Source organism: Crocuta crocuta, unplaced genomic scaffold (assembly GCF_008692635.1).
Source record: "Crocuta crocuta isolate KB4526 unplaced genomic scaffold, BGI_CrCroc_1.0 scaffold377, whole genome shotgun sequence".
Classification (NCBI taxonomy): Eukaryota; Metazoa; Chordata; class Mammalia; order Carnivora; family Hyaenidae; genus Crocuta; species Crocuta crocuta.
Window position 1 is genome coordinate 1,789,542 of NW_027528209.1, and position 14,372 is coordinate 1,803,913.

A 14,372-nucleotide genomic window follows, 5' to 3' on the forward strand; every position below is an offset into this window, starting at 1 on the left:
ATTGCAATGTAGGGAAAAAAAAACCTCAACTTGATCATGATATATAATGTACTTTACATTATTGGGTTTGGTCTGCTAATAGTTTTCTTAGGATTTTTCTGTCTAATGTTTCAAGTCTTTATTTTGTAGAAGCAAAATAATTTCACCAATCTGTACCCAGTCTCAATGATACTGAACCTTAAAAACTAACTAAAAAACTGTTTCCCACTTTGTGACCTGGAAATGTGTTCTTCATATAAAAGTCTTTGATGGACATCATAGAATCACTGTATATGGTTGGTAGTTCACTCCTGACATTTATTCTGTGCCTTCTGAATTTTAAACCGTGAATTCATTTTCTGAGCAACTTTTCAACCAGCATGAGAGAAAACTAAATTTGAAGGTGAGGGGCGCCCGAGTGGCTCAGTTGGTTAAGTGTCTGACTTTGGCTCAGGTCGTGATCTCACAGTGCGTGGGTTTAAGCCCTGCATCTGTGCTGACAGCTCAGAGCGTGGAGCCTGCTTCAGATTCTGTCTCTCTCTCTCTCTCTCTCTGCCTCTCCCCAGCTAGCTCTCTCTCTCTCAAAAATAGGTAAACATTTAAAAAAATTAAATTTGAAGTTGATACTTGAAGGTGATAGATGGAGATTAACAATTTATACCTGATTACTGAGGACCTTTAGCCATAAAGAAGCATCCAGATTTTGTATCTGCAGAAAAGATACAGACGTGTGTGTGTGTGTCTGTGTGTGTGTGTGTGCGCGCGCGCGCGCCGTTCAAGTTACTGTGCTTATTAGATTGCTATGCTTGCTATGCTTCCTGGCTTTTTCTCACAATTGAATTGTAAGGTTTTTTAGGAGCAGCTGTGCAGCCCCTTGTCCTAATCTGGCCTGTCCTAGTGCGCATGCTCTGTGCTCTGGCCCTGGCACCTGGTGCCCTCCTAAATAGGGACCAATTGTCGAGCTCTTGAATAAACGTGCCTTGTGGGGCAGCAGTAAAAGGCTGCGTCTCCGACCTTCATGCTTCTCAACAATCACTGAAGAATTCAAAAACATTTGTCTAGCTTTGCAGTCAGGCTTCCCACAGGGGGGTGAACAACACTGAGCCGAAGACGCATGCTCTCGAAAACGAAGTCAGCTGCAGAGCCCTCACGTGAGTTCCCGAGATAACACAGAGTGCAGGAGATAGGTTCACTCTGAACCTGCCCCCACTGTCTCTCTTTCTACACGATCCGGTTGACTTTTAAAAGGAATCCAACCTTTCATTTTGTCAGTGATCCCTTTAGTCTGGGATCCCTTTTATGGCAATCGGAATGGAGCCCTTCATCTTATTAGAAGTGTTAGTGGACGTGATTGTTTGGAAATGAGAATGATGGAACAGGGCCATTATGTGGAAGAATTTTTGAAAAGTGAGAGCATAGCTAAAACAAACACTATTTTTAAAGCTGGGTCTATTGACCTCGGGAACCACAAAATCATCATTTACCGACTAACGTTGGACTTCTTGCCGTTGTTCATGTGAACACCGGTGGCCAAGCACACTCTTCACTCGGGCTGGTGATGGGATGCATTGCTCCCAGTAAAGCCCTGTTCTCCACTGAAAGGCAGGGAGGGGCAGGTAAAAATGGATGGGCGTGCAGGTGTCTCTCTCCAGGCATCCGTGAGAAGCCCTTGAAATGAACTTCTTTTTTTTTTTTTTTTTGAAATGAACTTCTTGAGCAGGGGGAGAAAGGCTCTATGTGACTGATACTGTGATTGAAAATATTCGAGTAAAAACCTCTAAGATTAGGGTGCCTGAGTGGTTCAGTTGTTTCAGCATCTGACTCTTGATTTTGGCTCAAGTCATGATTTCATGGTCATGAGGTGGAATCCCCTGTTGAGCTCCATGCCGAGCACAGAGCCTGCTTGGGTTTCTCTTTCTCCCTCTCTCTCTGTCCCTCCACGACTCATTCTTTCTCCTGCCCTCTCTGTCTCTGTCTCAATAAGTATTTTTAACGCACCTAGGATTAGAGGCATATGTGGGTCCCTCTACTCTTTTGAGTTTAATTAACCATTAGTTATTAGTATTTTGAGTTTGCTTACAGTCCTGGAGCAGAAGGGAAAAGAAGAAGTGGGGAATAAATACACGAAACAAAAATGGCAGAATTAGGGGAAGGATGGAGTTCTCATTATTTTAATGAAGGTTTGAAATGTTCCATACTGAACTTTTTTAATTCAGTCACTTACCATGGATGAAAGCTACTGGCCTTGTGTTGTTAGCACAAATCAACTTTGGGCCCCGTCTGTGCTTGATGCTGTGATGTGCTGCTCAGATCCCGATGAAATCGGGATGAAAGCATATTCTCCAGCCATTGGGAGTGCCCCCCTCCAAATCCTCGGCCAGCAGTCCTTGGATGGATTGGAGAGAGAGATGTTTGACCCAAGGTAGCACACTCCTTGTGGGGTGGCCTCCTCATGTGACTCACCGACAGTAATAAGGCCCAGGTTCTTTTTTTTTTTTTTTTTTTAATTTTTTTTTTTTAATAGTTTATTGTCAAATTAGTTTCCACATAACACTCAGTGCTCATCCCCAAAGTGTCCTCCTCCATGCCCATCCCCCCCTCCCCCCACATCCATCAGTCCTCAGTTTTTGTCAGCATTCAAAAGTCTCTCATGGTTTGCTTCTCTCCCTTTCCCCCACCATTTCCGCCCTTCTTCTCCCCCTTGTTCCTCCGTCAAGTTCCTCCTAATCCTCCTATACGTGCAAACATATGATATTTGTCCTTCTCTGCCTGACTTATTTCGCTCAGCATAACACCCTCAAGGTCCATCCATGTTGCTACACATGAATAAGGCCCAGGTTCTTACTCCAACGTTCCAGCTGCAGCTTCCATTGAGATTGCGTCACCGCTCTTGATCTCCCACTGACCCATCCTGCGTCTGTCCCACCGCTCCCCACAAGAGCCCTTTGTAATAACCCTCCTCCATTGTTTATGTCTGATTCAGTCTGCTTCCTGGCAGAACCAAGCTCTTGATACAACTATATACAACTATTTCTCGGAAAGTGCTCAGTGCAGGGGTGCCTGGGTCACTCAGTCGGTTAAACATCCCTCAGGTCATGCAGTCGGTTAAACATCCCTCAGGTCATGATCTCGAGTTCTCTGGGTTCGAGCCCCACATTGGGCTCTGTGCAGACAGCTTGGAGCTTGGAGTCTGGAGCTTGTTTCAGATTCCTTGTCTCCTTCTCTCTTCCCTCCCCCTCTCGTGATTTGTCTCTCTCTCCTTCTCTTAAAAATACATAAATATTAAAAAAAAAAGAAAAGAAAAGAAAGTGCTCAGTTCAAATACCTCATTTTTATAGGTAAGGAAATGGGGAGATGTCCTATGACTTGTTCAATACCAGTCACTTAACTAGCTGAAACTAGAACTGAAGTGGAACCCAAAATTCCTGATTCCCACAGACCAGACCTTAGTTCTGTTCTAAAGATGTCGCTGATTCACCGGGGCCCATTTTGAAAATAAGTTGCTTTGTTGATACTGTTTGGTCTTATACTGTGATGGCCAAGGGGTACTAATATGTCACATCATCTGGACTTCTTGTAACAAAATCGTGAGTTGAAGGTCATAAGCAGCAGGCCCATAAGTTTTCATGTATCCTCAGAAGGCGAGTGGAGGATTTAGCAGTGTCCTCAGAAGGCCAGATTCTCTGCATTTTTCTGCTATACTATGTTCAGTCTGTTGGCTTTTATCTTCCAATCCAAGCCGGCTCCAGGCATCGAATTCTCCCACAACAAGGGAGAAAAAAGGTGTGTGCATTAACAACAATAACTGTAATATTATTAAGTAACTATTTGTTAGTGAGGGAGGCCTTTCCCAGGAGTCCCTCAGCGGGGTCTTCCGAGCTCTCCCCTGGGTCTCTCCCCTAGGTCCCCATGCTCTAACTGTAAGGAAGATTGGGGAATTAGTTGTTTAGTATTTAAGGGCTCTCTAGGAGACGGGCTCTGCTAACCAGGAAGATAGAAGGTTGCGAGGTCACCCGGTTAGACAGCACAGTGACCACTAATTTTCTTCCTCTCAAAACATCTGCTCGACCAAGGGAAGTTGTGGACTGGATGCAGTGTCATCTAATCAGCACTCACAGCGGCTAGCTCCTCGCCTAGGGAGCTTACCTGGCCCGGTCAAGTGGTCTGTATTTAAGGCACAAACCAGAAACATGGATCTTTCTTTCCCTTCTCTCCTTTCTTACCCTTATCTTGTCTTGCCTTTCTTGCCTTTTTTGTTTTTGGTTCCTTCCTTTCCTTCTTGACTTTCTTCTTTGACAGCCATTAGGCTTGCAACAAAGTTGAGGGGGAGGACGAGGATGTGGATATTTCCCATATACCTCCTGCCCCCCGCATTATCAACATCCGCACCAGAGGGGTGCATCTTTCTTCAAGCCAGAGGTGAACCCACACTGACAGATCGTAATCAAGCCCATGGTTTACCTCAGGGTTCACTCTTGGGGTTGATTAGTGTGTAGGTTTGGATAAGTGTGTAATGACTGATAGCCCTGACAATATCATACTAAGTGTTTTCATTGCTCTATGAATCCTCTGTGCTCTGCCGATTTATTTCTTCCCATCCCCAGCCTCAGGAATGACTGATTGTTTTATTGTCGCCAGAGTTTGGCCTTTTTCAGAACACGAATTTTTATATTTCATGGAAACAGAGACACAACTACTTAAAAAAAAAAAAGGATATAGTTTCCCATCCAAGTACTAACCAGATTTTACTCATATGTGGAAGTTAAATAAAACATATGAGCATAGGGGAAGGGAAGAAAAAACTAAGTTAAAAACAGAGAGGGAGGCAAACCATAAGAGACTCTTAAATAGAAAGAACAAACTGAAGTTGGTTGAAGGGGAAGTGGGGTGGGGGGACGGGCTAAATGGGTGATGGGCATTAAGGAGGGCACTTGATGGGATGAGCACTGGGTGTTATATGTAAGTGATGCATCACCTAATTCTACTCCTGAAACCTATACTATGGTATTTGTTAACTAGCTTGGATTTAAATAAAATTAAAAAAAACTTTTTGAAGGATAAAGTATATATGAACTCTTAATACACAATTTGTATTTTCTCAGTGTCAGCTTTTTCTACACGGACAGTCACTAGGCTGTTTTGTGAAGACTAACAAAGTTGATTGTGGAAGTTAGTTCATTAGGGAAAGAATAGCAAACACAGGAAAGACTAAAGTAAGAAGAATAAATTTAATCATTTTATGTCGTAACAAAAATGGTAGACTTGGTGGAGGCGAGAGCATGAAACACAAAGAATTTTGAGTTTTCTGGTTTTCCTTTATCTGTGATGGAAGGTTCTCCACCATCTGCCACCGGTAGATGGAACGCATCTACTCCTCTTGCTAATTACCTTGAGGAACCTTGGTTTGATACTGTTTATAATTTGCACTTTATAACTTCCCCTTCGGGGTCTCCAATAAAGAGGTAGTTGTTCGTTATTGTATTATCCAAAATGCCTAACATAGTTCTTGGTATTCTGGTAAATGTATAGTGATTATTTTAGACACCACAAATAACTACCAAACCTGTCTGAATGGAAATCACAGCATAGACAGTTACCAGTGATACAGCTACAGCGTAGAGAGAAGTTATTTTCTTAAATGTTTGGTTTGAGTCCTCTACTTTTATCTCAAAACAAAAAAAAAAAGATACCACCCAATAAAAGAAAACTTCAGAGAGGGCATAGTCCATAGAAGGTCATTCAAAGTAGTCACCTTCTTTTAACCATATCTAGTGTTAGCAACGTGTAGTGATTATACGACTGTCCAGAGCCCAGCCCCGGCTGCTGCCCACTTCATTCAGCTATTAAGTAGCAGGATGCCTCTAGTCAAAAACGCGTGCTGAGGAGATGAGGCATAAACGCGGGACCTTGCTGTAATCCCCTACTGTGTTATTAAACCCCCGAGGGCAGGGTTTCTATCACAGTTCCCCCTTAGGCACATCACTGATGTTGGATCCTGGCAGATAGAAGTATGGCACTGAATGCTTGCAGCTTGTAATTATCCTGCCTTGCCTTTCCTTGCTCTCTGCTCCTTAGTTTTCTTTTCATTGTCCTCACTGAGTCACTGTAAGAAATGTGTCTCTCTCTTTTGTCTTTAACACTTGCCTTCCTGCCTGACGGTAGGCGAACGGGTACCGTTTAACCTTGCCAGTGGCAAGCAGAAAGAAGTGGGTTATAAAGAAAGATTTCTTGACTCTGAAGGATCTTAAACCCTGACACGGGTTGATGGGAAAGGTTATAGTGTCTCCCCCGGAGATCTTTGAAAGTAGAGAATATTTCGAATGATTCAGGCGTAAACCTCTACCTGGAGATCTAGTTAAACAGTCTTTTTAAAAAAATTTTTTAATGTCTACTTATTTTTGGGAAAGACAGAGCATGAGCAGGGGAGGGGCATAGAGAGAGGGAGACACAGAATCCAAAACAGGCTCCAGTGCTCTGAGCTGTCAGCACAGAGCCCGATGTGGTGCTCAAACCCATGAACCATGAGATCGTGACCTGCACTGAAGTCGGACGCTTAAATGACTGAGCCCCCCCAGGCACCACTAGTTTAATATTCTTAAGCAATACATATGGACATACATATTTTTTTCTTGTATAAAAGTTACTTACGTTCATTGCAGAAAATTAGTACAACCTAGGAACTTGTAAAGTAGAAAATAATCATCACAAGCACCCTATCTAAAAAGAGCTGCAGTTAATTTTTTACGTGTATTCTTTTGTGTTTTTTTAAATGTATTTACTTATACATTCATTCAACAAATTCTCAATAAGTGCCTACCAGTATTCTATCCAGAAATAGTCCATAAACAATCACAAAAAGGAAAATGATAAAGTATAGTGAAAGGTGTTAAGGGCATAGAAAAAATAGTGCAGATTGAGAAAGGTGGTCAGAGAGGCTGGGACAGAAAGGAGCACATTACCATTTTTTAATAGGGTAGAGAAGTAGTTTTATTGTCAGTGATATCCTTTATTTTTTAAATTTATTGAAGATATAATTTCTGTATAACATTAATTTCAGGAGTACAAGGATGATTTGATATTGAGATACTGAGAAATGATCACAGTAAATCTGGTTAACATCTGTCACCCTACGTAGTTAAAATTATTTTTCTTGTGATAAGAACTTTTAAGATTGACTACTGCAGTAGTTTTTAAACATGCAATACAGTATTAACTATAGTCATTATGCTGTATGTCCTGTCCCCCATGACTTAGGTATTTGTTTCTGAAATTTTTACCTTCTGACCTTTTCAACTATTTCACCTACCTCCCCACCTCTGGCAAACCACCAATCTGCTCTTTGTATCTGTGGGCACACATAAGAAAATGGAGTTTTTTGTTGCCTTTTTTTTTTTCTTTTAAGATTCCACATTTAAGTAAGTTAATACAGTATTTGCCTCTGCTTGACTTTGCTTAACATAATGACCTCAAAGACAATCCATGTTGTTACAAAGAGGAAGATTTCATTCTTTTTATGGCTAAATAATATTCCATTGTGTGTGTGTGTATTCATAAATGTGTGTGTGGATATATATGTATATATACACATATATACGTCTTTTTGGATTTTCAGCCATTTTTTTTAATTGGACTATTTTGTTTTTGGCTCTTTTGTGTGTGATGTTTTTTTGTTTTTTGTGTTTGAGGTTTGTGTGTGTGTGTGTGTGTGTGTGTGTTTATGGCTTTTTGTTTGTTTGTTTTGCTGTTATTTTTCTATTGAGTTAAGTCTGTATAGGTTTTGGATATCAGCCCTTTACCAGATACGTGATTTGCAACTATCTTTTCCTCTTCAGTAGGTTGCCTTTTCATTTTGTCGATGGGTTCCTTTGCTGTATAGAGTCTTTTTAGTTTGATGTAGTTCAACTTGTTTATTTTGACTTTTGTTGCCTTCACTTTTGAATCACATTTAAAAATTGATTGCCAGGACTGATGTCAAAGACTTTACCCTGTCGTCATCTAGGAGTTTTATGGTTTCAAGCTTCTCTTCCAGTCTTTAATCCATTTTGAATTATTTTTCTGTATGGTGTGTGAAAGTGGTCCAATTTTATTCTTTTGCTTGTGGCTGTCCGATTTTCCCAGCACCGTTTATTGAAAAGGTCATCTTTTTCTCCCTGTATATTTTGACTCCTTTCTCATAAATTAAATGATCATATATGCATGGGCTTATTTCTAGACTCTCTATTCCTTGTCATTGATCTATGTTTCTGTCAGAGCTTTGTGATACTGCTTGAAATCAGAGAGAATGATGCTTCTCAGCTTTGTTTTTCTTTGTCAAGTTTGCTCTGGATGTTTGGGATCAGTTGAGAATCCATGCAAATTTAAGGATTGTTTTTTCTATTTCTGTGAGAAATGCCATTGGAATCTTTTTTTTTTTTTTTCAGTTCAAGCTCTACACCCAACATGGGGCTTGAACTCATGACCCCAACATCAAGAGTTGCATGCTGGGGCACCTGGGTGGCTCAGTCGGTTGAGCGTCCAACTTCAGCTCAGGTCATGATCTCGCAGTTTGTGGGTTCGAGCCCCATGTCGGGCTCTGTGCTGNTAGTATAGAAATTTAACAAGATTCTGTGAATCCACAAGCCTGGAAATCTTGGCAATATTTGTGTTTTTCATGAATTTCTTAGAGTTCAGCATACAGGCCTTTTACCTTCCTGACTGGATTTCTTCCTAGGTTTTTCATTCTTATTGTTGCAACTATGAATGAGATTATTTTCTTAATTTCTGTTTGTGATAGTTCACTAACAATGCAGGGCTCACAACAGACTTTGTATATTCCTGCCGCTTTACTGTATTTTTTGATAATTTCGAACATTTGTTTTGTGTGGACTCTTTACAGTTTTCTCTTTATAGTATGATAGTTGTATACAGACAGTGCTACTTCCTTTTCTATTTGAATATCTTTTCCTTTTCTTGCTTAACCATTCTGTCTTGGAGTTCCAGTACTTTGCTGAATAAAAGTGAAGGTGGTGGACAGCCTTATCTTTCTTCTGATCCTAGAGGATAAATTTCCAGCTTTTCATCATGAAATAGGATGTTAGCTGGGGACTTGTCATACCTGGCCTTTCTTATATTGAGGTAGATTTCCTGTTTCCCCACTTTGTTGATAGTTTTTATCATGAAAGACGTTGACTTTTGTCACATGGTGTTTCCGCATCTCCTGAAATGATGATAGGACATTTAGCCTTTCTTTTGTTAGTGATTAATTTGTGGATGTTGACCGATTCTCCTGTCCTGGCAATAAATCCCCCTTGATCATGGTGTACTATATAATTAACGTATTGTTGAATTTGGTTTGCTAATTATTTGAGTGTTTTTACATCTGTATTCATCAGGGATTACTTGAAATTTTCTTGTGGTGTCCTTGTCTGGCTTTGCTAGCAGGGTAATGTTGGTGTCATGAAATTAGTTTGGAAAATATTCCTTCTTGGATTTTTTGGAACAGTTTGAGAAATACTGGTTTTCTTTTTTTTTAATTTTTTAAATGTTTATTTATTTTTGAGAGAGAGGGAGGGAGAGGGAGAGCAGGGGAGGAGCAGAGAGAGAGGGAGGCATAGAAGCAGGCTCCAGGCTCTGAGCTGTCAGCACACAGCCTGACATAGGGCTTGAACTCATGAACCACTAGATCATGACCTAGGTGAAGTCGGATGCTTAGTCAACTGACCCACCCAGGTGCCCATTTTTTTTTTTTTTAAGATTTTATTTTTAAGTAATCTCTATACCCAGTATGTGGCTCGAACTCCCAACCCTGATATCAAGAGTCTCATGCTCTTTCAACTGAGTGAGCCACATGTACCAGTGTAGGTATTCTTCAAATGTGTGGTAAAATTCACCATTGAAGCTGTTTGGTCCTAGACTTTTATTTTTGGGGAGATTTTGGATTACTGATTCAATCTCTTGACCAGGAGTTGTTCTGCTCAAGGTTTTGGGGTTTTTTTGGGGGAGAAGGGAGGGTTTTTTGTTTTTTGTTTTTTAATGATTCGGTCTTGGTGTTTTCATGTGTCTAGGAATTTATCTGTGTCTGCTAGGTTGTCTAATTTGTTGGTAGATATTGGCTCATAGAGGCCTCTTAAGATTTTTTCTATTTCTGTACTATCAGTTGTAATGTCTCCTCTTTGATTTCTGATTTTATTTATGTCAGACTTCTCTTTTTTCTCACTGAGTCTAGCTAAAGATTTGTCAATTTTGTTTATCTTTTCAAAGAACCAGCTTTTAGTTTTGTTATTCTTTCCTATCCTTTCCTGAAGGTTTGATGTTGGGGTGTTTGTTTGAGATTTTTCTTCTTTATGGATGTAGGTGATTTACTACTATAAGCTTCCCTCTTATAACAGCTTTTGCTGCATCTCAAAAGTTTTGGCATTGCATGTTTCCATTTTCATTTTTCTCAAGTTATTTCTTAAATTTCCTTTTTGATTTCTTCTTCTTTGGCCTGTGGTTTGTTCAGTAGCATGTTGCTTAATCTCCATGTACTTGTGACTTTTCCAGTTTTCATCTTTTAATTGATTTCTGGTTTCTTATCACTGTGGTTAGAAAAGATGCTTGAAAGGGTTTCATATGATTTCAGTCTTAGTAAGTTGATCAAAATTTTTTTGTGTGTGTTGCCTCATATAAGATCAATTCTACAGAATATTCTATGTGTCCTTGAGAAGAATGTGTATTCTGAGGCTTTTAGATTGAATACATCCTTCTGGTTTAATGAGTCTAATGGGCCACTTAAAACTGAAGTTTCTAGTTTATTTGATGTTTTTGTTGTTGTTTTGTCTGGATGATCTATTCATTGTTGTAAGGGGGTATTAAAATCCAACCCCCCACCCCCACTACTATTTTAATAGTAAAATAACTTTTACTATTTTCATTATAATTTTAGATGCTCTTATGTTGATTGCTCAAATATTTACAAATGTTATATTCTCTTCTTGGATTGACCCCTTTAACTTTGTGTAATGCCCTTCTCTCTCTTATTACAGCCTTTCATAGAGTTTCTCTTTTATCTAAGTATATCAAGCTATCTCAGCTTTCCTGTGGTGTCGATTTCATGGAACTTTTTCTGTCCATCCATTCATTTTGAATCTGTGAGTGTCCCGACATGGGAAGTGAGCATCTATAGACAGTACATGAATGAGCTGGGATTGTGATTTTAAGTGGTTTGATCAGGGAAGGCCTTATGGAAAGATATTTGAACAAAGATAGAATTTGGATCATTTCAAACAGCCAACTGTACAAGTTGCTTTGGTGATAAAGCTACTCTTTTAAACATGTTTATTTCATAGATTCTCATTACTCTACCATTTGAATGAACCTAATTTTATTTAACCCTATTGTTGGACCTTTATATCAACTCTTTTTTTTTCTGTGATATCTCTTATTAAACATAACATGTGTGACCTCTTTATTCAAGTGCTGCAGTTAGCAATATAAAGGTCAGAGTTATCTCAGTAAAGATGAGGCAGCACTAAGGTAAAAATGTTAACTTTCTGATCAGTGATCCAGTGTCTTCCCAGACACTGTTTACTTTCAATCTCTTGATGACGTGTTTTGAAAATAACATTTCCAAGATTTTAGCTAAAATCTATATATCCATTGTTCAAATTTTAGAAAACACAGAAAAGCAAAAGAAACTTTGCGAAACCTGTGATCACACCTTCCACCATCCTTCCGATTTCGTCAAAATGCACTTACTTAGTTTGTATCCTGCAAAACATACGGTTAGAGTTTTCATTTAAATAACTGAACATTTTTAAAGTTTTTAAGTGTTTGACTTATAAATATATTTTCGTTGCCATTTTTGAAGTACTCTTTTACGACATAATTTTGTGGGAAATGTGTACACTTGATACTTGGGCCATTGCATAAACTATCCCCATTTTACAAACAGAAATGTCTGATTTATCACTCTTATAAAATCCTTTCACGTACACCCTTGCACACAACTCTTATTATCTCCCTTCTATAATAAAGACCTAAATCTTTCATCTGTTTTGCGAATATTTTCCCTAGTTTGTTGCTTTCCTTTCGCTTTTATTTATGTTGTTTTTTGACTTGAAGAAATTAAATCTATCAATCCTTTCCTTAAGGGATCCTTCTCTTATGTTTTTAAAGACCTTTAGCACCCTGAGTTTTTTTGGGTTTTTTTTTTTTTAAACTCTTTTTTCCCTGGTGGGATTTATTTTGGCCTATGGTATGACATTTACTGAACTGCCTTTATTTCTTTTGGAATAGTTATAGCTTGGTTAACCTTCAGTAGGCCTTTCTTGCCTTTATTTTGTTATTCTATCAGTCAAGACTGACCTGAATACTCCTTCAAGCCATGTGTAGGAGCAAAGGTGGTCCTTCTGTTGACATTCCAAGTAGTGAGATCCCTGAGCATAGGCACCTGATTATAGGTTATATGAGGGAAATAATTATTTCAAGGGGAAAGAAATCAGTGCATCGAATTGAAAGATGTTAATGAACCAGGTTAGAAAAAGCTCTAAATGCATAATTCTAGGGAAAAAAACTTTTAAAAGAACCCTGGATTTCAAAACACCATTTTACAGCTTTGTAGGAGTTCAGACTAGATTCACAAACTGTGGCAAGCTGGGGTCTCCAGTAGGATTTACACAAATGTATCAGTGAGTGCTCTCTCGCTCTCTCGTTGCTCTGAGAACATCAGGAATGTAATAATAACTAGAGTTGCCATTCGGTATGCTCCTACGGCATACAAGGCATTGTGCCAGGCACTTGACATGTGACATGTGGTGTTTATTTAATCCACGCAGCACTCTAGAATGGAGGTGTCATTAGAATCCCTCCTTTACAGACAAGGAAATGGAGGCTTAGCAGAGGAGAAGGTTTCTGAGATCACACAGCTCACCAACTATATAGAGAGGACTCCTCAACTTGTTCTATACAAAATTTAATCATTGCAGTAGTAAAAAGAAAAATCATGGAAGTCCTGAATAGATACATGTTATGATGTTGGTAACTTTTGTTCACTAGGCTATGCCTGGAAACTCAAGGTGACTTAAAGTACCCCTGACCAGTAGCCACTGTATCTGATAAATGAATGAATATAAAGGACATTCACCCAACAGAGTTGGTGGTGACAGCATAACCCCGTTGAAGGAGGTATGGTTGGGGTTATTACTGTTTGGTGCCAAGAAAGCAGAGGTGCTGAGGGTAAGTGGCAGAGTTTTCACTTAAAACCTTCTAACTCTGCCATCAGTGATTTCCCTGATCTACACAATGCCAGTTTGGAGGATTTCCCTTAGACAATATATTTGATCCAAACCTCAAAGTTTTATAACAGAAGAGGGGATTCCCCCAAACTTATTTTATGAGGTCAGGATTGTCCTGATACCAAAACCAGAAAAGAACACTTCTAGAAAAGAGAACTGCAGGCCACTATCTCAGATGAATATAAATGCAACAATTCTCAGTAAAGTACTAGCAAACTGAATTCAGCAACATATTAAAAGCATCATTCACCACGATCAAGTGCGATTTATCCCTGGGATGTAAGGATGAGTCAACATTAAGAAATCACTCAGCATGCTACATCACATTTATAGAATGAAAGAAAAGAATCATGTGAGCATCTCAGTAGATGCAAGACAGCATTTGACAAAATTGAATGTTTATGAAAAAATCTTCTCAAACTAGGCATAGGAGGAACATATCTCTCCACAGCAAAGGCTGTAATATGATAAGCCCACAGCTAACATCAGACTCAATGGTAAAAGATTGAAAGGATTTCTTTTAAGATCAGAAACAAGACAATGATGAAAGAAAATGGAGAAGACACAAACTGAAAGGAATACCATGTTTATGGATTGGAAAAATTAATCTTGTTAAAATGTCACTACTATCAAAAGCCATCTATAGATTCATTGCAATGTCAGTGAAAATTCCAAAGGCATTGTTTTTACAGAAGTAGGAAAAAAGACTCCTAAAATTTATATGAAACAACAAAAGACCTCAAATAGCCAAAGATAACCTGAGAAAGAAGAACAAAGCAGGAGGGATCATACTCCCTGATTTCCAGCTATACAATAAGTATAGTCACCCAAACAATGTGGTATGAGCATCAAATCAGTCAAAGAGACCAATGGAAAAGAACTGAGAGGCCAGAAGTTAACCCAGGCAGATATAGTGAACCAATATTTAACAGAGGAGCCAAGAATACTCAGTAGAGGGAAAAAAAGAGCTCCTTCAATAAACGGTGCTGGCAGGGGTGCCTGGGTGGCTCAGGCAATGATCTCCCAGTTCATGAGTTCAAACTCTGCATTGGGCTCTGTGCTGGCAGCTCAGAGCATGGAACCTGCCTGGGATTCTGTGTCTCCCTCTCTCTCTCTGTGCCTCCCCCACTCACTCTCTCT